This window comes from Strigops habroptila, chromosome 7 (assembly GCF_004027225.2).
Source record: "Strigops habroptila isolate Jane chromosome 7, bStrHab1.2.pri, whole genome shotgun sequence".
Taxonomy (NCBI): Eukaryota; Metazoa; Chordata; class Aves; order Psittaciformes; family Psittacidae; genus Strigops; species Strigops habroptila.
The window spans coordinates 49,960,086-49,987,104 of NC_044283.2; the positions used below are offsets into that span (position 1 = coordinate 49,960,086).

The following is a 27,019-nucleotide window of genomic DNA, read 5'->3' on the forward strand; positions in this document are numbered from 1 at the left end:
AGATCCCAACCCATGTATGCTCCTGGTCATCTGCTTCCTGGTCATCACTGTGGGAAGGAGGAAGCTATACCTGTAATATGAAGCACCTTCCCTCCCATCCAGAGCCAACTAATCTACTCTCCTCTTTGCCCACTCCCTTTTCTCAAACATTATAACTTTCCATGTTACTGTTACGCGAACTATGCCAGCAGGTTTCTATAGCAATCCCGAGTTATTGAAGTTGTTTCGCTGCTGTTATTTTATTTACTTTTAAAATCCTCTTTCCAGTGACCTTCTAAACAGTCCCAGCAGCTGACCTGAGCCTTCTGCCAATAAATTGTGTTGCCACGGGACCTTTTCTTTGTAAGCTTCAGCTGTGTGTCTCTCTTGCCAGGTGCCAGAATATCAAATTCCTGATTTGCAAGCACCCGGTAACACAGAGTAATTTAGAAACTTAGAAGAGTAGCAGTGGCTGTAAGGGAGTATCTTGAGAATTAGAAAGTTTTACCAGGTTTTGTTTTGTCCTGTGCGGTAGCAAAGCTCACCTGAGTACAGGTTTTGCAATTGCAGAAAACAGCAATAGTCTGTTTCAAGAAAAAGGTTTTGCATCTTTTAACACTTCTCGGTGCCTTTTCCTTTTGCCAGCGTAACAGTTTGTCAGTCCCCTTTTCTTCAGTGCTAAAATTCTAGGTGTTAGAGATTTTGCCTTCTGATGTAGGTTAAGGAAATCTTTGAAGTAAGGTACATTAGCATATAAACTCTGGAACTCCTTGGTTGCACTTGGGTCAGGATAAAAAATGTTTGTTCAGGTACCCTGTCTTAGGAAATGAGTGTTTTCTTCCTTGTCACAATACATTAACTATTGTGCCGTATTTTTGTTCAACACGTCACATATTTCAAACCTGGACTTATTATTTCTAATTTCGGTTCCCCCAAATTATATCTTGAATGTTCTTTTGATCTTGCCTGCTTCAAGTCAGAATGAGTGTTCGTTGCATGCATATGAATGTCTCCCTCCCTTGGGGGATTCCTCCCTGACTGGAAACGGATCAATCATCTGTCACTTCACAGTGTTACAGATGATGTGAGCTTTATCTCTTACCAATTCTGATAAAATGCTTGTTCCAATTGTACAGCCAGCATTCATGTTTGGTAGCTGGTGTCTAACGAATCATGTTTTTGTAGGGCTGGTCATATGGCTTGTACCTGGGCAGTGAATCTGAAGCACTCTAAGTATTGCAAATTTGCTGTCTTGATGAATTGTGCAGTTGCTCGCCACATGTAACAAGTTTGATATGTAGAATGTGTTTTTGTTAATTACACATAAGGCATCTGTGCAGTGATTGTGCATTAAGTAACGTGCAAGAGCTGTTCTACAGGACAAACAGCCAAAAGAGTATTTTCTGTTGGAAGAAAAAAACAAAGCATTTTGGAAAAGGAGAAACTAGCCAGAATGTGCAATAATTTCATTCTTTGTAATTGGAAAGAGTATGAATGGAATGGCACCGTATGCAAACAGGAGTTTCAAAAGCATATATTCTCATAGAGTTTGCTAGGGACATATGGTATTTCCTATGTTTTGTATGTGTGGTTTTATATAGGATTTCTTTTTGGGTTTTAATAAAATTAAATTGTTCTGGGAAAAATCAGCATAAGAACAGACCACAATGGGAAGTCTGTAGAACTTGTGCATGTGCCAGAGGGGCTCTATCATTTGCTTTTCCTGGTTCTCCCGCATTTAAGTGCTCATTTGCAATATTGCATTAATGTAGGGGTTTAGAGTGAATTATAAAAGGAGTGGATAACAGCTTGCTTTGGCTGTAAAGCTGCACTTTCGTATTTTTGGCAGTAGGTAAAAAGGGCTGATTAGGAGAATCTATTTCCTGTATATTCAAATATAAACCAGATACTCAGTCATGAAAAAGTCATTCACTGTTTTCCAAAGACCTTGTTGTTTGTTTGGTTTTGTTTTTTTTTACCAATGTGAAATGGTAGTTCGAGTGGTGAACTGGGCAATGTATTAGTCCTTACACACAAAACAAGCATCAAGAAAAGGCGATTGTATTAATTCTTTCTTCCCTTCCTTCCTTCCTTCCTTCTTTCCTTTTTGGATTCTGCGATTGTTTCTGGCTTTAAACAGATGACACTCCCTAGGACCACGTTAGTGCTTTTAACCCTTCAAAGCAGGAGTGAAAGTGAAATTACTGTAGGTGAATATCAAAAAGACTTCAGTTCAGTGTTTTTGATGCTCCAGGTTTCATATAATTTTTAAAAATGAGCATCAAATCTGTAGCAGTGGGTGGTCCATATTCTGTCTATTGATGCTTGCACTTTTTTTTTATGGCCATCCCTTTGAATACTTCCATTGTCGTTCATATTTATATGTGAGAGGTTAGCTTTTTAATTTTTTCCAGGTCCAGTTTGTAAGGAATCCTTTCTGGTGGCATTCTTTTCTTGGCCTGCTTAGAGCCACTGCTGCATTTTCCTCAGGCTCATCAAGTGGTGGTGGTGGCTCTGAGTAGCTATGGGAAGGTGTGAAGAACTTGGGTAAACAGAAAATATGTTCTGGGTGATAGTCACATTCTGCCACTTATGTTGTGCTGGTGAGTTTTATGATGGGGTTTTGGATGATGTGGTGGGTAAAGTGTCATAAGCACAGGCGTGTACATCCAGGAAATCTGCTTCTTAATGAGGCTTATTGAAGCAGATGTGCCTTGATGCTCCCTATGGTCCTGCAGCCTTCCAGGCTGGGATCCTGAGTTTCCAGTGTAGCTGACTGGCAGGTCCCTGTAGGACAGAATAGCCGCACCCTGCATCATTGGGGTCCAGGAGCCAGGAGTAAAGCAAGAGCTGGATGTGCTTGGTAACTGTGGGCAGGGCTACTGGCTTCATACCCATACATACTTCTGTATCGCTCTGCAGAATGGGGGTCCTGCCTTCCACTCTGACTAGAAATGACTAATAGTTGGCATTGCAGGTAATAGTAGAAGAAATCTGCAGAGCTTTTGCTTGAAGAGAAGGGTGATTACATTTATATGTAATGGAAGAAAGAAGAGGTAGAAAGACCCTCACTATTGTGCGTATTCCTCTTCGAGACAGCCTCAGTCTGCGTCCACATAAGGAGGGTTATAACTGATAGTCCTATACCTAAGAACAATTCATAATGGGGTATTGAATGGTACCATCTCAGTGGCAGCCGCATATCCCTGTTAGGTTCAGTTGCCTCCCCAGTGCATGTGGTCCAGGATGTTTGCTCTGTAGTCCTGTCTTACTGATGGGCTTTCAGCAAGCTAACCTTGCCTCCGATGGCAAGTGTTACCATTATATCAGTGTTCGCTGTGGGAACTGTGAGTTGATGATGCAAACTTTCTAATGGAAAATGACATCCCCAGAAGCTCGCGGTGAGCTTTGGGGCTACAGGAACCTGTATGCTCAGGCTGGCCATGGTACCTTGCAGGAGCTTAGCTTTTTATACTGGTGTATGCATCTCCTGAAACTTTTTCCAACACGAGCCCACTGTTTCCATTAAAGGACTTTATGGGGCTCCCCACACATCATATCTTGCACAGCTTACCATATTGGCTCTTAAAAGTGGCTTTGAATACAATGCCAAGGCCCCCCAGTAGCAGCTTTATGGGCTGCTGGCAAGCTGGGAAATCCCACTTGGCTATCCCCATGCTAGCAGAGCCTCCCACGCCAGCTTTTCCAGCTAAAATGATGAAGCACCTGTTTTGTTTAGTTCGATTAAATACGACTTCCTTGCTGAATAAAGCAGGGAGCATTGAGAAGTACCACGAGCTGTTCTTCCAGAAGTGCCACCTCCTATTTGAAGAAAAAACAGATTATAATGGAACACCAATACCTAGTCCCCCTCTGTACTGCACTGCCGGTGCCTGTGTAAAGGTCTGTCTGTAGGCCCTAAAAATGAGAACAAAAGCTTCATTATCAAGCTAGCATCTGTTTCTTTCAGGATCTCTGTCATGAAGTTTTTTTTTCTTGGTTTCTGTCTTGTGGAGTTTGTAAAAAGCCACAAATACCAATATTTTGTGGGGAGACCTGTCACTCATTGCATATACGTCAACTTAAACATGAGCTCTGTGGGACAGGACTCCTAAACTCATCAGTGCTTCTGGATCACTAGATCTGGAACAAGATGCTCAGAACATTTTTGATGATGTTTTTTAAGAGCCACGTAGCAGCCTCTAGCAGCTGATGGTGGCTCAGAGGCAGGGTGCTGGCAGGCAGCAGTGGGCAGCAGCTTTAACTCCACCTTGCCTGCCTATGGGTGTCCACACACTCACAGTATACTGTGGAAGTGCAAAGTGACCTCTGGCAGCCTTAGGATGAATCCAGCTCTCTTTAGAGTAGACATAAGTGGAAGCGTGTCCTGCTCAAACCTAAGTTTCTTGTGAGCAGCAGTGTTAAGAGCCATGTATGGACGGATAACACAGCTTGGCCGGGTTTGCTGCTGCCTGCATAGTTACTTCAGTGCACGGGGAAAACAAGTGTGTAAAACCTGAGCATCTTCTTGCATTATAATTTTAAAAGTGATGAAAGGATGTACCAACAAGTGATGAATCAGACACTTAAAGTACAGTACAGCTTGTTTATTGTTTTTTTTTAGCAGTGACAGGGACTGAATAATAAGTACTTTTGTTCTGTAGGGTAAATGATAAAATATGAGGGGAATAAAGCTGAATGATATATAAATACACATTTTTTTTTTTTCTTAGTGAACACAGAGTTAAAATTCAGCTGCTTAGTAAACCCCATTTAAAGATTAGAGCACTGAAGAAACAAACACTAGATAAGCTTTTAATATAACAACGACATAGTCTGGCTTTTTTTAAAGCAAGAAAAATACCCTAAAAATTATATATAGGTAAGGCACATATGAAAGAAACTTCCTACAATAGAAGTTTGATGCTGTGTTTAATTGAGATGTGAAGATGAAGAACCTCAGGGAGACAGGAGAGGGAGAGTACAAGCAACTTTAGATCTAACCAGGCTGCATGACCAAAGAAAATTTGGGAATCAGTAGTACAGTTTCGAAAAGACACTGCCAGGGTAAATTCTTTTCAGTCTAATTAGTAAAGAAGGAAGAAAGTGTTCAGTTGTTTCGTGCTCACCATCTGCCAGTGTTGTATTTCTATTTTTATAAGAATTTTCTACTTCATAGAATCATAGAATAGTTGCTTCACATTGATATTTGGAGGAAGGACAACAGAGAAATAAAAGACAGCATTGGATGGGGAAGGAATGAACTAAAGGATAGTGCTGGAATGCATGTATATCCTTTCAATGAACGGGGAAAGCCAGGCAGGACTCAGCGGCTTTGATTTAGACTCAGTACTGTGTTTTGAATATAGCAGACCAGTCAATAATGGTCTCTGCTTTTGGTTAGTCCTAGATCAGAATATAACACATGTTGTAGTGTGCTTCCAGATGTGATTTCCCAGGGTGATTCGGAAGTTCAAACACTTCAGTGAGTCACAAAGCAGGGTGTCAGCAGCCACATCTTTCAAGATCACTCTGTTCAGGCAAGAGCCTAAAGAGGAGAATGTAAAAGGCTACCACATGGTTTGATTGCAAAACGGTTGGCTCCGCATTCTCATGAAGTCTGTGTATGAATACGGCTGGAGCCTGACATCTTATAGCTCTGTCATGTCTACAAGATTTCCAACATCTTTTTTGCACAAAGACTACAGGCAACATCAGCCAACATGTGGCTTGTGTTATTTTCGCATTACTATTGTTAGGATTTTGCATGTTGACTAATCTATTATTGCTGTGGTGTATCACTGAAACAAAATGTGGCCTTATTTTGACAGGGAAATGTATGTCCTATGACACAACTGCTTTATGATCTATTGCACTGCCTTGTTAGTTTGACATTTTCCATTAATGCGAAAGGGAAGAGGAGAGCAAAGTAGGGGAACGTAAGAAGGAGAGAGGTTCATCTGGCCATGAATTTTCCCTCTCCTTGAAAGGCTCTCGTCCTTTACCAGTCAGTTGCCATCCCAGTACTATGGGATGTGCTGGCCCACTCAGAGTTTAGCTGGCAGTTCAGCCACAGTTTGTTCCCACTGCAAAATCACTGAAGGCAAAACAGCTCCATTGGTGTTCCTTGGCTTCCCTGTAGGTCACTGGGCTGCCAAGCTTGGGAAATAGGACTACGTTCTTTTTGGTTTAGCCAGAATATAAAGATCCAGGCGTTTTCAAGTAAGTGTGATCATGCTTAATTTCAATTTATTTGAAAGAGTTTATATAGATTACTTCAGATGGTTTTGATTTTTTTGTGATGATTTTTGATGTGAAAAAGCTCAAATTTTATGTTCACTGACAGATTTTTCTCAGGTTTCATGACGCAAGTAATTTGTGGTTTTTACTGGAGATGGAGATTTATGGAAGCAAAAATTTATGCAGATATTTTCATGTATTTCTGTTCACTTTCAGAGAAAAAAAAATCACAGAAGGTATTTGAACGGTTGATATAAGTTTTCAGATAACATGACTGTATTAATATTTCCCAGTCAGTAGTTTCATTTTCACTGTGTTGTTTTGTTTGCTTGGCTGTTCATTTATTGATCTGATTTTATTTAGTAGGAGCAGCAACAATTATAGTTCCAATAAAGATCTTGTGTTACTCTGTTAAAAACAAAACCTTACCCCCCCAAAAGTCTCTTCTGAAAAATTCCTATCTACATGGAAAATTTGAACAGCTGTAAAACATCACAGCAATATGTGTATATGTGTAGGGAGGCAGAGGAGGTGTTGATTTGAAAGGGGCCCTGGTGTCTTCGGAGGAATCCTAAAACAGTTGTGTGTTTAGGCACTCTTGACTTTCTTTGAAATTAATCCTTTTCTCATAATTTAAAAGAAAACTGCATAATACAAGCTTTTAGTCAGCATGATTACTGTCTTATGTTGGTCTTTACAGAGCAGAGAGCAAACTTTTTACCTCTGTATCAGAGCAGCATCTCATGCAAAGTATACTCAAGATGTGACCGAGACTGCTCATGTCATAGTACCAAACCAAGAGCGCACGCCATTGCCACCCGGGCTGTGAGGTTTTAGCTGGTATTTGGAGTTGTGTTTCAGTGGACAGGTGGAAGTAATGACGACAATAAGAATGTCTTTGATGCCATATTTAGCAAGTGCTCTTTTCCTCAAGTGGGATGATCAAACAGGAAGCAGTTTCCTCACTTGTAATATGAAGCCTTGCTTTGCAGCCAGCACCCTGTCTGAAAATCTGCCTCTCGTTTGCAGGGAAGAATAAACCATTGATTTCCATGCTGCTCATGACTTCCCTGTTGGTTTGCTCCTCCATGCAAGTTTAATGCAGGAAATACACCTGGAACCAAGTCAGCTCTTCATCAGTTTAGGTACATCTGTACCATCACAGTTGGAAGAGCCTGAAAACCTCCTGTCCCTCCTAGGAAGCTTGCGTCTTGACTGTGCTCAGGGCAGGCAAAGTAAATCCCTGAGGGAAATCTGGCCATGACCTAGAGGCTATTGCATTTTTCTCCCCACAAGTGATGTGCTTCAAAACCCTGATAGTTCCCACTATGAATGTAAACCAGATTACCCCAGGTGGCCCAGAATGGCAGATTTTTGTCAAGCACATCTGTCAAACAGCAGAAGTGTAAATTACTCTTCATGCTGGGCTTTGAGTGGAGGCTTTCATTGTCTCATCTGACATTTAACAAAGACCATTCTAATCATCCTCCCTTTGGTTTGGTGGCTAATAAACACATCAACTTTGGAACGGGTGGTGTTTGCTCATAGACCTCCTCTAAGACATTGAGAAGATAAGCACTACAAAATAAGGACATCCTACTGGGCCAACTGGATGACTGTTGTCTACTTAAGAACTACTCAGCTGCGAGAGTCACATACAATAAATCTATCCTGTAGACCTTAGCACCTCAGTTATATGTCCCTTAAAACAGCGACACACATCTTTTGTTTCTGCTGACTTGGCATCTGTTGTCTTTTGGCACACATTCTCTATGCTGTAAACCTAAAACATAAATGAGTTACAAAAAGAGGTGAGAGAGAACACTTATTCTGTAAAGTGAATGGAAAATTGTGGTTCCACATGTAATGTTTTCTTTCTTTTGTGTTTATTGTGACTAAGAAAACAATGGTAGAGGACACAGGAAATGTACCTGAGTTGTGTACATGTGGATGAGCTAACGTTTGCAGTGACTTGGAGTTGTGGATGTAAGCTGCTATATGCTTTTTAAGCTTGAGTGCTGTCTTTTTTTCATGCTTTTTGCACTAAAACTGTGTTCGGCAAACCAACTGTTTGGTTGAGGTGCCACTTTGGAGTTCAGTAATGCAGCATGTACATATTCAGAACAACAAGGGTCAGATTTTGCACTTTCATTTTTTTCTTATGTTGAAAGACATCTGCCAATTAGTCTGAAACCTTCAGAGGTTCCTCCTTGTCATTTTTCAGCCATAAGCACCTTGCTAAAATTTATTCAAAGTTAGCAGTTCAGTGAGTTAGGACTCGCTTGCTTTGAATGAACAGAGTGTGGCTGCCTCATGTATAAACCCAATAAAGTAATTATTAGTGCATATTCATGTGGCTACTATAATGCTTGTAATTATGCTGAATATAGTGTTAGATGCATGTATTTGTAATATTTGAATAATAGAAAATATATTCCCTGTATTTTAATAGCTAACAAGCTATTAAAATACTCTACTATTATATATACTAGAGGTATATTTGGTCTATTTTCCATATACATATGGGTAAACACACTGCATGGGTGTTCCTCTGTTTCGTAAAGGAAAGAGCAAATGTAAAGAAATTCCTCTTTTATTTATGTAGATAAGTTTCACATCAGTGGTTGGAAGGGAAAAGGCCTGTAAGTTAGATTGTGGTTAGCACAAGCGCTATTGCATGTCATCTCTTAATTTATGTGTGTGGCAAACTCAAAGGTGAGATGACCCAGATCTGATTGTGATCTTGTATCAGTGTAAAGCAGATGGACAGCGGCAGCTCCCCATGCAGCCACAATGCTCGTGTCAGTGGGAGTCAGCCAGAGATCAGAATCTGAAAAATTTACATATTCTAGATAAGAAGGCGAAACTTTATATTTTGTGTTGCTTGTTTTGAAGGAACTGTAAAAGAAACCACGTCTTTACTGGATTTCTACTTGTCCTCAGTTTTTTACTGTTTCCTTTTCTTGTGCTGTGAAGCACAAAGGAAAACTAAGCTGACAGTGTAAAATAAAAGCTATTTGGTACTTCAGAAAAGGAACATATTCTGAACAGTCCATCTACTACTAGTGGGGCATACAACTGGGTCTCTGCAATAAAAGTACTACAAGGTGCCTTAGGTCCTCACTGAGCAGGCAAAAAGGGATTTCTGAACAGAGTATAGTTATCATCACTGGAGACAGCACCTGATGTTAGGGAGAGTTCTCTTCTGTACTCAGGATAGACAATAAGTATACTAATGTGATGAGGTTTTTGGCCCTTTTGACTTTTTCAGGATACTGGTTTGTTGTACTTGAGCACTAGCATAAACTTGTGCCACATGTATTTTTTTGGATGTCACTGAGTAAAAGTAGCTGCAAATTGCCAGAAACTGTCTTCTGAGGTATAAATGTAAATTTTCAAAAGACTTTTTATTTAAGATTAAATTAAAGGAAAACCAAGGGAAAGACCTTGAAGGTCTTTTTGTAAAAAAAGACCAAAACCCGAACAACACAAACCCAGCCAAACAAGGAAGAAACAAAATCAAAACAAACAAACAAAACCAAACAAGACAAAGTCTGTTGTGAATGTTTGGCTTGTGAAAATATTAGTATAGGAAACAACACCCTAAAAGAAACAAGGGTCTTAACCCTTCCACAGATGTGATGGGTATCCTCAGCCTAAAATCCAAAAGTACTAGATTTTATTTCAAAGCAGGATGTGCCTTCTGAATGTGGATGAGGAATCAGACAAATCAGTTTTCTTTAGGTAGGTTATTTCTACATTTACACTGCAGCACTTCATTACTGTTAATGTCTTCTTACATAAATTTTTCAAATTTCCATATAAACTACATGGGTTTTATTGCAAATGGTTGGGTTTTGGTTTTGTATTGACAGACTGTATAAAATTTTTCAAATGTGTGAATATATGTTTTTAAAATATTACTGAATGAACTATTTTATAACCTTGAATTTTGCATCCTCCAATTTTACCAGACCTAACAAAAAGTTGAGCAAAATCAGAACTTGTTTAGGCCACCTTCCATTTTAGGTTTGTGTTTGATTTTGCTCCTATTGAACTCAGGGCAGAAGTAAACTCAGTGAAGGAGTGTAGTACAAGAGCTTGGATCTGGATGATTGGCTTTCCTCCCAGTTTTCCCACACCAACCTAGACCTCCAAGATAGAGATCCCCCTCTCTGAAAATGAGACTCAGACAAAGTGCAAATTCTTCATTTCCTGGAATCTCATTGTTTAGGCCAACAAACATGCAGGTCAATGTGCAGGTTGCAGAACCGAAACTGAACACCAGCTCAGTTTCCCTGGATCAATGAAGTGTAACTTGAGGCTTGTGGTTGCCTATCCAGCTTGGACAACCAGCACTGAGAACAAAGGCTCAGCACCCGTTCCTTTGGATATTTGAGCAGCAAAATACTGTTACCGCTCTTCACTTCTGCTGGCATTCGGCTCAGTGCTGTGCTGTTTAGGTAGGCCAGGTGTAAATTTGTGGTAATGGTTATGCCAGCAGATTCTTATAGAACAGAGGCATCTTGTGCTACCGTTATGTAGGTAACTTGAAAAAAGGGGGGGGAGGGGGGGGAGGGAGGACACTAAAGATTTTAGCTCTGCAGATGTTCACATAGACTGTCTCTTACAACAAAGCTGCTTGCTCTCAGTATAAGTCAGTGTCTCCATAAAATCAAGTCACAAAGAGTCCTCAGTGAACAATAAATGAAAAACTTTACACAAGTCTGGCACCAGATGCAGATTAAAGACCAGTAGATGTAACTGGCTGTGCTACCTAATGGTGTTTCCTGCAAGATTCAGAGCAGCCCTGCAGAAAAGGACTTGGGGGGTTGGTTGACGAGAAGCTTAACATGAGCCGGCAGTGTGCGCTTGCAGCCCAGAAAGCCAACCGCATCCTGGGCTGCATCAAAAGAAGCGTGGCCAGCAGGTCGAAGGAGGTGATCCTGCCCCTCTACTCTGCTCTTGTGAGACCCCACTTGGAGTACTGCGTACAGTTCTGGTGTCCTCAACATAAAAAGGACATGGAGCTGTTGGAGCGAGTCCAGAGGAGGGCCACGAGGATGATAAGGGGGCTGGAGCACCTCCCATATGAAGACAGGCTGAGAAAGTTGGGGCTGTTCAGCCTGGAGAAGAGAAGGCTGCGTGGAGACCTCATAGCAGCCTTCCAGTATCTGAAGGGGGGTCTCTAAGGATGCTGGGGAGGGACTCTTCCTTAGGGACTGTAGTGGTAGGACAAGGGGTAATGGGTTCAAACTTAAACAGAGGAAGTTTAGATTAGATATAAGGAAGAAGTTCTTTACAGTGAGGGTGGTGAAGCACTGGAATGGGTTGCCCAGGGAGGTTGTGGATGCTCCATCCCTGGCGGTGTTCAAGGCCAGGTTGGATAGAGCCTTGAGCCACATGGTTTAGGGCAAGGTGTCCCTGCCCATGGCAGGGGGGTTGGAACTAGATGATCTTAAGGTCCTTTCCAACCCTTACTATTCTATGATTCTATGATTCTACCCTCAGTGGGAGATAGTGCATATAAATGTGTGCTGTCCTGAGTATCTTCGGAGTGTGACTGCTGCTTTTTGCATGGGGAGCCTTTTTTGGTCAGTAGAAACTTGGGCTCACAGTGTTTTGTTTAGTTGAATTTCAGGATGCTAATTAATTATTAGGCTTCACTGAGTGTTGACTAGGATGTAATCAGATCTGCATTTTAAGTGAGTATGTGGTTTTGTTTGTTTTTTTACTGAAGAGTTCATTAGAAGTTGATGGGAGTAGAATGCATCTGGGCCCAATCATGCACCTCTTCCTGAAGTGCCTAATTCAATTGATTGGGTTGTTTGGTGATAAGAAATACAATGTCAGCAGGACCTTAATTATTTAATCTACCTAACCACAACATGAGCATTATGAGGAATGCATAGAGGGAGAGCCAAACTCTTGCATCTCCATGTCTGAGCACCAACACTGGAAAAGGAAAAAGGTGCCTCTTGTTTGTGTGTATATGCAATATTGTACAATTACTACTTGACATGTATCTCCATAAAAGATGTGTCACTCCATGGTAAGTAAATCTGTCAGTTTGCTTAAGTGTGATTGAATTATAATGCTGATGTTAAATGCACAGTATCAAATATAATTGATTTATCTTTCTGCTCTGTTGCAGATTACAACATCTTAAACTGTGAGACAAGACTATTTCTTGAAAATTGAGAGTTCTTCAGGTAAGGACTGAGTTAAGTAGTTTTCTTTCTATAAAGACCATACCATTCTTAATAAGCACCAGCATGAAGTAATCAAAGAGGAGGGCTACTGTTGGCAAACTATACTTTAAAAAGGTGCAGAAAAATCACTTGATGTTCACAGTGATACAGGCTGAAGTAAACAGGCTACTTGAGAAGGACACACGTATGCACAATTGGATGATCTTACTATTTTAAATGCTTGGTACCTAGGATGTTTTTCAAGAACGTATTGGTGAAGAATTGTCTTCTGACAGAAAAATGGGAGCCAGCTGAGAAAGCAGATGAAGGTAGTGGGCGGCACTCTGACACCAGGTTTTAGCAGCATGACTCTGGTGCAAGCTTCTTATTGTCCCTCTCATATTTTCAGAGGAGCATTGGTAGGCCTAAACTTAGTGTTCAGGAAATGTCACTCCTCCCCTCGGGGTTACTGCTAAGTAATAGCATACCCAGCAAGTTAAGTTGTCGTTCTTTGACTGATGTCTCCCGTGGGATAAACAAGCAGTAGTTCTGCAGAGCGAAAAATCAGCAGCTCTTTGTTTAAACAATCTGCTAAAAATCCTGCCTTGTGCTTAAGAAAAAGGATTTGAGGCTTTTCAGGAGGATTGTTGAAAGATTAAATAATTACTCTGTTCATTATGGGAAAAGTCCCAATTTGTTGGAAATGGTGGTTTAAAGCCATGTAGTTGCAGCTGACATAAAAGTAAAACATGAGAAGTTTTACCTTGTCACATAATGGGGTGGGAGTTGTTCTTATTTTACTTCTAATGAAGACTGGTACAGTGCAGGTAAGCAGTTCATTCGACTCTAAGTAAAGGAAATACATTAATTTGATAGATGTTTACAAAACATACGAAGATACCCTCTAAGTTATGAACTGTCAATTCACTTTTCCAAGGTAATGAAAACTTTGTGAACTGTTCAATCTACAGAGCCTTTGCTGTCCTTTCAGTTTCTTCCATTTATATACATCTATTTCATCTTAAAGCTCATAAACTAAATACAGGAAGTTGTTGAAATTGGATAATTAAACATTTTTCCATACATAGATAACTCTTCCTGACCACACCATATTCTGTTACCTTGCCTGAGTATCATTAAAAGCCTGAAATTGAGAAATTGTGTTGAAATTCCTTTGGGTTTGCATTCTTGGAACTTTTCCTAGAGCAATTTCACGACTTAATTTGCATTTGGTGTTAGAAAATTTATAAGACTCTGGTGCTTTGTTACTTATGCCTAGGTTTTGAAAGGAAAAAGAATGAATGTCTGTTAAGTTTAAAATAAAATTGTAGCCTTTTCTTATAAAAATGGACATATTGTCATTGAAGTGCCAGTAAGTTGCATGGAGGTATTAAGAAAATAAAAAGCTATCTGTTATCTTCCAAAACTTATAACCTAAACAAATGAATTAAGCATAATCTTATGTTCTGTCTCAAATCTTCGGCTTCCCATGCCTGTAGAAAATGGTTATTTTTCTTGTTAGATGTTACAGAAGGTTTTAAACTGAGTTTAGAAATATTTCCTTTTACAAGAAACTTCTCACACCCCGTGTTGGTTTTGAATCTTTTTAAGGTTAGTAATCTATTTACCAGTGTAACTACATGATAGCAAGTACCGGTCATGCTTCTCCGATATCATCTGCTTGAATCTGAGTAGAAATGAATACAGAGATGATAATAGTACCAATTTAATGCATGGATGTACACATTGCATTTGGTTGTACATCTGCATAGATGTAAATAGCTTTACTGCTTCACACTGAGGACTTTCTGAAGGTCACTGGATTACTCTGTGCTTAAAATGTCTCCCTGGAGGAAGGGAATATCTTCAACATCTTACGTGCCTAGCAAGTTCAAACATTTTAGGAAAAAAATGCACTAATAAATTAAACATAGAAAGAACCATGAGTAGGTCCATGATTTTTGTAAACCCTGTAATGTTCCTTGGGTTTAGATTTATACTTGTATAACAAAAATTTTGAGCTGGCATACGTTGCATTATAGGTTTCTGCCTGTAAAATGCTATAGAAGATTGTCTGCTCTTTTAGCAGTAACTTTTTAGCACTTGACCATTTTTAATTCAAATCAAACTTTGAAGTTTTAGTGACTACTTAAATTTTTAATGCTCTCCCTTATGTGATGGTTAAAGTAGCTCCAGTGAGTTGTGCTAGTTGTGTCTGCTACTGCTTTACCAATATGGAGAATTGTACTTCAAAGGCTGTATATAAATATTTTGTTCGTATATCTGCACTGCCATTTATTACTGGAAAAAGCAATAATAAATATAGGAAAAAGTAATAAGTCTGGTGCTTCATGCATTGTGCACCTGAAAAACCTATTTGAGTTTGGCTTTGCTTTGAGAAGGGCTTTAACTTAATTGTGGTTATTCCACAGATATTCCTTCTGTGGAAAGAAGAAATAATAATATAATAATAAGAAGAAATAATAACATCAAACCTAGTAACTTCAGCTGAAAGCATTTTCTGCTAATATTTCACATGGAACCACTGCAGCTGAGGATATGGCAATATTCAGAAAATTGTTGCTCCATGGTCTGGGCTTGAAACCATTCCGGTTCTTGAGCTGACTCCTACTCGGCCCATAGTGAGTTGTCTTAGGGACAACTGAAACCTGAAAACCTATTTCTTTTATAACAACCACCTGAAACCTATTTCTTTTGGGTAAAGGGGGACCAGGGAGAAATAAGACAGAGGTAGCATTTGTGGTTTAGCTTCGTAAGCTGGTTTCACAGACAGGGTCATGAGAAAAGTAGTGGCAGTCCAAGGCAGAATAGTGCCTCCAGTAGCAACCTACTGTTACCTGAGCTCTGCTGTTTCATGAAACATTCTTGCAAGTTGGTGAGGAATCCTCCAGTCTGCTGAGCAGGGCACAATGAAGAGGAGAGTGTTTTACTAGTGTCAGACCCCATGAAACCTCTCCATCCCCATAACTCCTAAGGAAAATACTCTCTGAGCCTCCTTCCAGCTCAGAGCTCTTCTCGGACTTCTGTTATTCCTCCTCCTGAATCCTTTTGGCAGATTTAATTTGCATCATGTCTGGGGATTTGGTTAATTTCCTATTACTGGCCCAGTCCTGCAAACCCCTGCACTCAAGGTTTTGCAAGTGTGCTGTTGGATCTCGGTACAGGCAAGTTCTGCTCCTGCACATTCAACCTGTGGCATGTTTACTATATGAGAAGATACACCCAAACAGTGTTTGCTTGATGAATAGGTGCCACTAGAATGAGAAATCTACCTTAGTAACAGAGTGAATAAGTATACTTAGTATAGAACTTTTAAGCAGTTTTCACCATATGCCTTAGTATCATAATTTTAAATTAGATTTGCTCAAAATCTAAATCCAGATTCAGGCTGACATCATAACATATGACCTCCAGTAGCAATGAAAATTGAAAACATGAGACAAGGGCATTAATCACTGAATAGTTTATAAGCTTGCCCTGAATGTTCATCTGAAATGTTAACGCTGTTTTATTATATCCAATAACATCTTAAAGTCAAAATTTATGAATACTGTGGGGTGTCCTAGATAAGGCATTCAGACTCATTTTATTGTACTCTGGCTCAGATCTTTTGAGCCTTTAGTCAAGTGTGCAGAGCTAATTGCATGCCCAACGTATTGCTTTGAGTGCACTCATAACCTATTGCTTTTACTGGGACTGGAAATATGAGCAAGATAGCAGGGGTATGATTTGGCAGCTCTACTTGTGTGAACGCAGAAATTTGTTTGTACATACCCAGTTGCAGGAGGAAGTGTTAAATGGCATCAGTGTGGATCTGTCTGTGGAGTTAGGGTCATTGTTTTCTGTGGGTTTTTTGTTTGCTTAGCAATTTGAATTTTGTTTTGGACTCCTGCTAGTAATTCTTTTTTATAGACATAGTTGTTGTAGTGTTAAATGGTGTTTAATATGGAGCATAATGAAATCAATTTAACTTACATATGCATAACTGACCAGGGCTGTAATCAAACAGATCTTTTTGGATGACTTTTCAGATTATAATTCGGATGGAATTATCGCTTTAAACCAATTTGTAGTTTCATTAATTTTTTGAGTCTTCAGGTATTTACATTGATTTTGTTTGTTTAGAGCTGATATTTTATAATTAACATGCACCAAATTTGTTTGATGGTTTGAAAAGAAATAAATCTTTAAATGTCTTACTAACTTTTATTTAATCTCAAATTCATAATGCTTCCTCTATAATATAATCCCTTTACGTATGACCTCATCGATGTATGCCAGAATATTCAAAATCTGATGTCATCTATAGTTGACTTGAGTTTGGGAAAAACACAAAGAAAGGTGGGATCATTACTTTCCAAACTATTCACGGCTGCTGTTGAGTTGAGGGTCTCCTCCCTTGTCTTGAAGAATATAGCTCTTAGTCTTTTTGCCCTCCCAGTAAACAAGTTAGAACTTTGCCTGTGGTATTTGTGTCCAGTTTGTTTTGGTCTCTGTATTTTCATCGTGACTTAAAAGTATTAAACATGATCAATCATGCTTTACTTTTTCAGCTCCTGAACATGCAAAAAGTCAGCTTGAACGGTTAAAGAATCTGAGGTCAAAATATGATCTCACATTAGCAGAAGTATATGCATGTTGTGCTAAGTACTTTTGTATGTGTTAAGAAGATGTATTTAGGCCACCATCAGTAAAACCCTTCTAATGAAAGCCTTAGGGAGGAAAGCATGGCTTATCAGAAATGGGACAAACCTAAAGACAGTTTTAGAGACATACACATAGCCACAAAACTGACCAGCTTTCTATCACAAAGCTTCCTATTTTCAACGTACCCCAGGGAAGAGAAGCGTAATCTTTGAGTAAGCTTTGGGCCGTGCAGCCCAAAGGATGCAAGCAAGCTGCAGCCAGAGGTGCAAACTTGCTAGAGTCCAGGAGTAGCATCATATAAATGAAGAATGTCTGATTACTAATTATAGCATAGGTCAAATGGAGACCCTGGATTGGAGTCCCCTCAGCTTTAATTCCCAAGTTGGAGGCGGGGGGGGGAACTCAACAAAACACTCCTCCTAATGAACTGAAGTTTATACCTGGCATTTAAATGTCTCACTTGTCGATGGCAAATCTTTTGCTGGGAGAGCTTCTTTGTTTCTATGTAGCTTGAGCCAGTGATTTCAAAATAGATTTAAAAGCTTTTATAGGTGAAAATGAGCTTAATTGACAGTGAGCTGGTTGTGGCTTTTGTATTTTGCTTTATTGGGTCGTTCCAGTAGTAAACTGAATTTATCGAAGTAAAGCTATGAAATTACCTAAATTGCCTGTTCTCAATAATATTTTTGCCTGTTCTTATTTTAATGTAAGGTACATGGTGCAGCTTGTATATGCATATTGTTTGAAGGCTTTGAATGGCTTGCCTGTCTGATCCCTTTTAATAGATTCCAGCCTTTTTCCATGACATCATTATTGTAACAGACTTCCTAGAAAATATGAACAGCTGCTGTGTATTTTTTTCTTGTGTTTTATATTAAAACTGTAGCAGCTTTTCCGTTCTCTACAAATGACAGCAATAGGCTTGTCTGATGTAAAACAAAATGAAAAAAAAGGTCCAAGTAAGTTTCTGCAATACTGTTAACAGGCCAGTAATATAACAGGTCCCCATGTATGAATCATTTCATAATGCAATAAGGGATTACTTATGCTGCTGTCACACTGGTCAAAGGTTGGTCCCATTTCCTTCTCCCCCTCCCCCTGAACTAAACTGTGCATCATTAAAGATGATGAAAACAGTATTGTACTCAGCTTCCTGGCCCAGATGGCAATTTGCATGAAGAATTTTCTTGTTGGGGTTTTTTTTCTTGCTTGATTTCTTTCTAATATCATTCTTATGCAGACTGTGTGTAGAGGTTTTAAAGTTCTTTTCAGTTCTTACAGTTCAGGTCAAGGAGACTTACTTCACTGTTTCTCTGCGCATCCTGGCATTCGGGGATGGTTTAGAGGCCACTTTGTGCAGAGCCTAGAGTGTTAAATAAAATTAGGAATTCATCAATCTCATTGTTAATCAATCTCTCTAATTTTCTATCTGGCTCTATCTGTAAACAGCTGAAAGGTGTCAAAGAATAATGTGGGCCTTTAGATTGTTTTGTCTGGAATACCTCGATTGGTATTTCAGTATCTTTTACATGGCTTGTCCAAACCAACCATGAAGTTCGGTAGTTTTGCGCAGCAACATCTGTGTTTGATTTAACAAAAATAGCAGGTATGAACAAAACCTGTCCTTTACCTGACTCTAGATGGAAACATGCGGCACTGTGCAGGATAGCAAGGTGCCATACAGCAAGCCAGGAGTTCACAGCCAACTTGGGTCTCACTTGGGTGCTCCAGCTGGACTAAGGAGACAGCATTGATTGTTCATGAAACAACTGCTGCTTGGAGAAATCTGCAAAATCCACTGTAAAGTCCAGCTTCTTGTTAGCTGGGGTGCGTTTTGCTTAATGGTTCTGCAACCAGAGCTCAACTTGAGCCAATCTTCTTTCGTGTGTTCCTCTATGATTCTTTTCAGACTTGACACCTATCTGGAAGATCCCAAAATCAGGCTGTATTACTGGGGAAATGCCCAACTGATGTATTTCAGTATATGGTTCCAGTAATGCATGAACTATGGCTGCCCACAGAGCTGTCTGATCCCGTAATAGATCATGGCTGTGGTGCTCAGCTGTACTCAGGGATGTGTGGTCCAGAGGTGTGCTGAGTATGAATCACCACAGGAGGCTGGTCCCAACTGCAGTACGAGAGCTCAGGTGTCACCTTTTGGGCATTTGATGTCCAGGAGTGCCAGGCAGGCTCCAGCCCTGCACCAACTCATGCGGGAAGTGTGGCCAGTCTGACTCGGGGAGGGTTTACTAGAACCCAACTGACTTAGAGACCAGCCAAGCCTTATGATGTAATATAGCCATAAGATGACTCATTGTCAATTAATACTGTTATCTCAGTTCTGCCTTTTGGGGTGCTTTTTCCCTTCATTTGAAAATAAGACACCTGTGTATTGTCTGGGGTGGGGGAGGGGAAATGAAGCAACTAAGTAGCTCTCTTCTTTGGGAGGCATGGAGATGGTTTATGCACCAGGTAGGTGGCTGTGAGCTGATTGAAAACTACTAAAAGAAAATCAATACTAACCTTGCAATGAGAAGCTAGATAAGGACAGGGCTACATTGTCCCTGTCTGTGGTGTTCATCAAATGGTGCCCATTTTGTGGCTGCATGTAGAGAAATAATTTCATGAAATAAATAATGCTTTCTGGTGATTATCAGTTACAAGTTGTTCTTCATCTATTAGTAACTTTACAAAAGACTGCTTGACCTGTCGTCCATTCATGTCCTAAAGCAGACTTGAAATCACTTAATATATAAATAATATTAATGCAAATTATTATTAGCACAGACGTGGCACAACATGTGAAAATTACCCTCTGTTTATAACCACAGAAGGCCTAAACCAACAGGTGAGTATATGACATGACTGATGCCTACAATAAAAAAGCTAAGGTGATTTTGTCGAATATGTGATGCATTGTGGTACTCGGTGACTAATGGTCGATGTCCGTGGCTTCTGTTCTGTACAGCACTCTGGGTAGGAGGACATCTTCAAACCGTGCCCCCCCTTTTGAAGGTCAGCTCGCACCAGGGTGGTACAGTTAACGAAAGTCCAGGTTCATTCCAAAGTTAAATGATTTCTGAAACTCATCTTTTCGGTTGCCATCTTCTTGTTTACATTGAAATGAGCGTAAAAAGTCTGATGTTCAGTAGAACAAAATCTGTGTCTCATTTTCACTTAGCTTTTACAGGTAATTAGAAAGCAAAGTGAAGAAACGGCATGTTATGTAGGAAGGTATTTTGAGACTGTAGTTCTTGTACCACTTACGTTCTGAGGAAACTGTCTTTCTCATTACCCTAAAAATCCCCAGTATGCGGAAAGCTGTAGGGGCTTATTGTACTGATTTTTAGCTTACTGTTTTTCTTTTTAAAGCATGCAGAAATTAATTTCTTCCTTCCCTCTCCTTCAACCACCATATCATTTTAGAAATTATAGCTCTCTGGCATTGCATTTCTAGTCAGTCTGGCTTATTTCAGGTGTACAAACAGGCTGTGGATTGTTTTATTAGTTCATTTCAGTAAATAAACTTCTTTGTAAAACCCTTTTTCCACTTCCTACCCCCCCCCAAAAGAAGGTTCCAGAGAATAATTGATATTTGTGTAAATACATTAATAGATTTTTAAATACATGTCAGAGATAAATATTTGCCAGCTCAGCTTGTAAAAATTTTATCTACAAAATAAATCTTACTTTGTAGCTATTATTTTTATTTAAAAACCACAAAGCATCCTGTAGAGACAAAATACTTAACGATGGAAATAATTTTGCAGTCACTGATACATATAATCTACAATATATACAATATGAAGTAATGTAATGATAATGACCACATCCCTTCTGACCGGTATGGCAAAGCAAAACTATGGGAAAATCCCACTGAAATTAATGTAATTAACTATAGTTACAGCACCAAGCCAAATAAAAATATGGATTGTGCATTTGTAACTTGAATTTGGGAAATAAAAGTTCTACCATTCTTCAGACCTGTCAAGAAAACTGTCTCACATTTTGCTTCTTAGACCTCTGAAATGAGACTCAGAATATGTCTTGGTGACAGTATATGTCCAAAACACGTAATTTACTGGAAAATCACCTAACTGTGGCTTTCCTATTGAGACCTTTCTTACAGTGATAAACCTGAAATGGCTATTATAATGAAAACATGAACCTTTGAGTGAGAAAAGAGGACAATGAAGAGCGTTTAAATACAGTCTCTTTTATAAATAAATAACAGTAAATTGTATGTTGAGGGTGACAATTGATTTTTCTCATTTGCTTTTCAATTAGATTAGTTAATAGCAGACTATGGGAAGAAAAAGTATGTCTTAATCAGCTGAACATGAGCTTTCAGCTATTTATTGCATCTCCTAGCATCAGTGCCTGCCCGTGAAGCAGGTCAGTCAGCTGCTTCATCAGTTCTACCAGAACTACTCAGAACATCAAAATATGTTAAGACACAAAGACCTTCCTGAGGCCCACAGTATTTGAAAGGCTTTACTTCTTTCTCTCTGTGTTTTTGGTGTTTGGTTTTTTGTTTTTTTTTTTTTTTTGTCTGCTATACAAATATGCATCCTTATGATAAACCCTTTAGGATGCGATTCAGGTATTAAAGTATCACTTGCCAAGACTAATCCTAGTAAATGTGGCAGCGTTGTCACAATGTAGGAAGAAGTTTGTGGATCTGTCTTGAAAATAACTTATTAGTCCAATTTAACCAAAAAAAAAACAAACCCAACCCTTTGGGAATTGTTTTATTACTCCTTCAGCAAATACTTGAGAATTTGCGCTCTCCTGGCATTTCTTAACATTGTGGTACGTGTCATACATGGAGACTATCCTCCTGGTTGATGTGAATGGTATTAAGAGACTTTTGGGCTATTTTTTGGGTGGGGGTTTGGGGTTGTTTTTGCCTTCGTCACCAGCAGCTTTATGCTGGCCCATGTTGGCAATGAGTTCGACTTATAATAAGGTGTTGTCTTTAAAATCAGTAGTTCTCTGTGAAATGAGTTCATGCCTGTTAGACCAAATGCAGATGTCTATGCTGCAAGCCATCAGTACAGTCAAAATGTGATACTATCACTGTTGTAGCCATGATGCTCAAAGACTGTTAACTGGGGCAGGGCTTGCAGGGAGAGGTAATATCCTTTGCTAGATGAACCAATATAGCTGGGAAAAGCACTTTCAGACAAACAAGCCCTTCTTCAGGTCTGTTCAGGAAGGCTTTCTGTGCCCAAAAACTTTTCTGTTTTTTCCAACTGTATCAGTCTAATAAAAGATGCTACCTCTCCCTGCAAACTTGCCCACTGAAAAATTAACATTCCTGCCAGTAGCTTCAACATAAAAGCCAGCAGCAGCATAGGCATGGTGTTTTGCTGAATTTCATATGCCATACCTCTGCTCGTGCTTTACCTGGCCTGCGCTCCTTCTCAGACTTGCGGCAGAAAGCAAGAATATATTCAATTACAAAGGTGACTCCTTAGCCACAGCCTGACAACACTGAGCAGAATGTTTATTGCTTTTGTTACCTTTAACTTAAATTTTTGATGAAAAGGAGATTTTTGCTTCTGTGGGGTCTGTTTCTTTCTCTTCTCTTGAGAGATGTAGGTCCATATCTCCCGTTAGTGCTAATCTTCCCTGCCTAACCAGCTCATGCACTGGAATGCATTCAGAAGGGAAAATTGTTCCCTGGGCATTGCTCTGCTTTTCTGATGAGTCTGATTCGTGATGTGCTTAGGTCCGGAGCAATGATATTTGCCCAATAGCTGTTCATAAGTCTCTTGCCTAGATATAGAAAGGACTCCCGTTACAGAAAATAAAAGACAAAAACATTCACTGTCTTGATGGAAAGTGGGTCTAAAGGGGTCTGCTGTAACGTAATAACAAAAAAGCAGTGTTTCCAGCTAGAGTGCCAAGCATCTTGGAGCCCAATGCGGAAAATGTTTATAGTGTTGTGTAGTTTTATTACTACAGACTGAAGGAAAACAGCTTGTTGAATAACTTGGTGACTTCTGGGGACTAGATTTTGTACCAGCAGACTATCAAATGCTGGACAAAGAAACGCCTCTCTAGTATGGGGTGGGAGCAGGGAATCTGTAGAGAGTACTCAGCTTCATTGTACAGTGTACAAGGACAAATGCTGTTTTCAGACTCATTGAAGATCCTAAGATTACTGTGGGGAGTCAGGTTGCAATGTTGGGAAACGGTGTGGCTGCTTATGGACGTGGATTACCAGGCTCGAGGCATTGCCAAGTCCTCCCACAGGGACACTGTGAAAACAGCATTTGTGGAGCTGTTGCCTTTCCACTCCTCCGCTCCCAAGATGCTTCATATAAAACCTGTTTATTTGGGCTTGGTCTTTAGCTGACATTCTCTAGTTGTGTTTTGCTTGGTGTTTTCTTGGTGTGGTGGGCACGAAGATGTGCAGAGCAGTCCCTTCTCTCTGCACTGGCCAGCCCACATGTGGTAACTGTAGTGCTTGTACCGTTCTTGGTGGGATTTGTCTCTTCTGGAGCAATAAATGTTATTAAAGCAGGAAAGGTCAGTAGCAAGGTCATCAGTGTTGTTTGTTTAATTGTCTTTGGTGTCTTTGCTGCTTTTTAGTGCTATACTAATGTCAGCTGTTGCTGAAGGCTCTAGCTGCAGGTTGAACCTAGGGCTGCCGTGAAGACCTGAGGTGGTTTGACTTTTATGCTGTTGCAGCAAGAGAACAAATAGTTCTCTCTGCACAGTGCAGAATGAGGTGCGAGTGAGCTGTCGTGTCAGTGTCTCAAGGAGCTGGACCAGAGAGCTAGGCTGAAGCCAGGGCCTGAAAAACGTAGCCTGAGCTGATGTGCCAGGCTGAAAAATAGTTGGGCTGCTATTCTCCTGTTGTGTTCGTAGGCAGTGACTGAGGAGGACTTGGATTTGAACATGAAAAAGCATGTCTCTGTGTTAAACCTACACACAGACTAAAACAAGTGGGGAAAGAAAGGTGTGAAGGAGGAAAAGTTAGAAGTGTGTTTTGTCAGACGCTGCTTTCATGCAGTGTGTTGTGCCCCTTACTCTTCTACATCCAGAATAAAAGTGTATGCTGTGTTTGGCCTCAGTCAGTGTGAGCTGGTCCACTTCCTCTTGTAGATCCCTAAGTATCTTTGAAGCCTTTAGCCTCAACACCTTTCAGCTCTGTCCTTTCAACAGACACTGATGTGCAGAGTCCTGCTCAATTTCATGAGTTATATGTGCTGAATTTCTCCCTTCCTCTCCCTGAAGTACTAGGATTTCTTTGGCTGTGCTGTCACAGGACTACGATGAGTGCTGGGGTGGGATCCTTCTTGGTATCAGGCTCCAGGTGGGATGTGACAAATCGACCTGAAAAGAGCCTAAACCCTAGTACCCTGTAGCAAAGGAGGTGAAAGACATCCTTTCTGCTTTGAATTCTGAGGTGTTTTCACTGCTACCCAACTGCTGTGTTGCGTGCTGTCCTCGCAGGCAGCTGTTTCTTGATGCTCTCATTGCATCTTGCGTAGCTCTTATGAGGAGCCATGATTTGCAGCTTGTCATGTACCTCTGCAGCTGAAGAGGTATGAAAAGAATTGTTTACTTGTTTGCAAACATGAGATGCCCATTCATGTTCAAAAGATCATTTTGCAGCCAAAAGAAAGCTTAAAATCTGGAGGCATTTTGGCATTTGTCTGGCTGAGTTGGGTGGATAGGTTGTTTTCAAGCCTTGATTAAAGCATGTGTTGGGGCACAAGGATGGAGACACAAACCAATGCAAATGTAGTGTGAAGTATTGTATAGCAGCTGAAATGCAGATATATATGGTCATGTGAAAATATAAGGTGCAGGTCTGCTATAAGAAAGTAAATGACGCATATGGCAAAAAAAAGTCAAGGAGACAGACAGAAAACCATGGCCTGAATAGGCAGACCATGGACGCTAACACAGTCTGTAATGTATAAGGACTGTGTATGTGGGACAAATCACTGCCATCCAAATCTCTCTTTAAAAAAATAATGAGACACACAACTACCACCATGAAAGCTTAATGTGTAATGTCTGCTGTAAATTACACCTCAGTGTAATGTGTACAGAGACTCTGTATGCTGGAACTGGTGGCTCCTTGAATATAATTTGAGGCACATGTGGTAGTAATTCAAAGATATTCTCTTATCCTAATTTCTAATGTATGTGTCTTGTAGTCTAGTCTTGTTAACTTTTGCCAAATTTAGGCTAATAATAATAAACAATATTTAATATTTTTGCTGATGTAACAAGCTTGGAAGCCAGCCTGTTGAATCGGAATAGCTTTGTGATGATAAAATAGCAGCATCAAAAATTAAGGAAGCAGTGAGACTGATGTGGAATCTGTTTGGTATATAATAACTTTTTATTACACACCAGTTTTCATGTAACTACTTTGAATGTTGTTGATGACAGAAATAAAATTCACTGGGTTGGTAAATGAAAGGTAAATATAGCTTATATTATTTTAACTTTTCCAAGAGGAGTCTTGCAACATGGACTTCTCGTTCCTGTCCTTCTCTCTAGTAACCATCCTCTTGACAAACGTTTCTTTCCTGGGTCGTAACAGTTAGTTTAATTTCTCCACTTGAGCAAAATTCCTTTTCACATAAATTAGTAGGTGCGATTTACCTCTGGTTTCTATAAAGCATGTGAGTTTTAGCACATGTACTAAATGTAGTAATCCTACTTTTTAATATTTGCGCTTTGCAAACACCTCAAGGATTTATTTTTTTTAACTCCAGAAAATTTTTGGAACATTTCATCTTCTTTTTAGAGAATTCTTCATTATGCATCCTCACATCAGTTTGTACTCATTCACACAATAGCCTCACTCTACTTGCCAGTTTTACACAGCCCCACAGGGCAACAGTTTTCTGGTGCTGTTTCCTTGTGCTGTGAAATATGTACCTATTCCTTGTGCGTGCTTTCCTTTTCTTGGTTGGGAATTAAATGCTTTTAAATCTCTGTTCTCTCAAGTTATTGCTAGCTAAGTGTATCGGTCTTTCTATTTTTCTTTAGTAAATCCATTAATTCCAAATTCTTCAGCTGCCTCTGAAGAATCTTAGAGCCTCCTCTTCTGGGCAGCTTGCTGCTCTTCCATCATGGGTGATCTCTCCCTTCTTTTTCTGGTGATTATCCAGGAGCTGCCTCTTCTCTGTTCTTCTCCCATCTCTCTGTTTATTTTAGAGGAGAAAGGCTTTTGTCTAATGTCAGTTCAGTTACACTCATGTTATCTAATCAGTGACATTTTCAGGAGGTTTGCAACCTTCTGGCTCTGATTGTATGAAGTATCTGGCATTTTTTCCATTGGGCTCCATATCTTCACTGTGAGGAAAGGACATCATAGCCCCAAACACCTTTCTGTCACATGCTATTATGACTAAAATTATTTTTCTCTGTCTCAGTTTCTGGATGTAGAAAAATGTAAGAACAACAACAAAATAGCTATCTTATTTAAAAATGCGTGACTCCTTATGTACTGCATTTATGCCTTAGCCAAGAAAAAAGAAAAAGATATTTTTCCAGGCAATGTAGTTGAACTATTTGTAATATCCAGGATGTTTTCATTCAGAATTTTACTTATTTGAGCTACTTTATTTTTAGCTTAATGAAGAATGAGGGAAAAGAGTTCACATTTGGCAAACAAATTAACAATTTATCATGGGCATAAGTCAGCCAGATGCTGGGTTCTTCATCCTCTGTTCTCGTGTTTTGCAGTAGATAACATACCAGCAGAGTGTCAGGCTTCGTTAACTATCTTAAGTTAATGCTTTTAAAAACTCATGCCTGCTAAACAACGTATTTACATCATCGTAAGAATAAAGAGTACAAAGACAAAATATTTCATACACTTGGAAGATTTTATTTTTATCCCTCTCTTTCTTACCTATAAGAAAGTGCCACCTCTCTTCCTCCCAGGTGAATGTTTGTGTGCT

At 39.7% G+C, this 27,019-nt stretch overlaps 1 protein-coding gene across 2 annotated transcripts in view; it reads left to right on the forward strand.

The window, feature by feature from the left end:
• The window catches only part of BMPR1B (bone morphogenetic protein receptor type 1B), a 244,252-nt gene that overhangs the window by 82,370 nt on the left and 134,863 nt on the right, over positions 1–27,019 (forward strand). For both annotated transcript variants that reach the window (XM_030492681.2, XM_030492682.2), the window contains one exon: positions 12,374–12,431. The gene's annotated coding sequence lies outside the window, so the exon portion shown is untranslated. The remainder of the gene's footprint in view (positions 1–12,373; positions 12,432–27,019) is intronic.